The sequence below is a fragment of the Marmota marmota genome, unplaced genomic scaffold (genome assembly GCF_001458135.2).
Source record: "Marmota marmota marmota unplaced genomic scaffold, marMar, whole genome shotgun sequence".
Lineage (NCBI taxonomy): Eukaryota > Metazoa > Chordata > Mammalia > Rodentia > Sciuridae > Marmota > Marmota marmota.
Window position 1 is genome coordinate 16,100,550 of NW_026000048.1, and position 929 is coordinate 16,101,478.

Consider the following 929-nt stretch of genomic DNA (forward strand, 5'->3'; position numbering starts at 1 on the left):
GAACAATTCTTGTCCTATCTTATGACACCTTCCCCTCATAGTTAAACTGATGGAAAGAACGCACGGGGGAGGGGAGAGGGGAGAGGGGAAAGGGGGAGGGGTCAACTCTGCCTTGGCTCTGGAAGGTCTTTGTTAACTGCTGCTTGTTTATAGTAGTAACTTCAGACTGTGGTTTCTTTGCAGGCATCCTTTTAAGCACTTGTTTGTTTTGTGAGGGTTAATTATAACTTAGTTCAAACCAGATGGTCTGATCTGTGAATCCACTTAACTGGGCACATTTAAACCTCAGTCATTTGCAGTATGTTGGACAAGAACAGTGCACAGGACATGGGAAAGGCCCAGCATGTCCCCTGCCAACCCCTCCAAGTTATGGGATTCCTACCATTTTCTCAGGATTCCTCCCTTGTAGGAGGCAGCTCATGATTGTTTCACATAGGGACTACTGAGGGCATATGTCAAACTGTCTAATCAGTTTTATAAATATTATTCTTTTGTTTTTTAAATTTTTTTAACATCAGACAGGTATGTGCCAAAACTTGAAAACAAGGTTTAGAGAAGGCATATCGCACACAACATTGCAAACACCCAATCATCATGCTTATGAGCCAGGAAAATCTAAAGGTTATTCTTTTTTCTTTTTTTTTTTTTTAATCATAGATGAATACAATACCTTTATTTTATTTATTTTTGTGCAGTGCTGAGGATAGAACCCAGTGCCTCACATGTATGAGGCAACAAACAGAGCCCCAGCCCCAGCCCCCTAAAGATTATTCTTTTAGATTCAAAATAAATATAAATGGAAATTGTACTGTCTCCTCCCAGAGAGCATGCACCCTAGCTGGAGCTCTGCCTTAGAGGTAGCTTGTGCCCTTGCCTCACATACTCCTTGGGTGTTTTGGTTTTTCTGTCCACCATTATTATGAAAATAA

The 929-nt window shown here is 40.9% G+C and overlaps 1 non-coding gene across 1 annotated transcript; it reads right to left on the reverse strand.

Annotated features, from left to right (window-relative positions):
* Positions 1-512: 512 nt before the first annotated feature.
* On the reverse strand, positions 513-615 carry LOC125619599. The gene has a single exon (XR_007351138.1). It is a non-coding gene; the product is annotated as a small nucleolar RNA U13 (small nucleolar RNA).
* Positions 616-929: the final 314 nt, after the last annotated feature.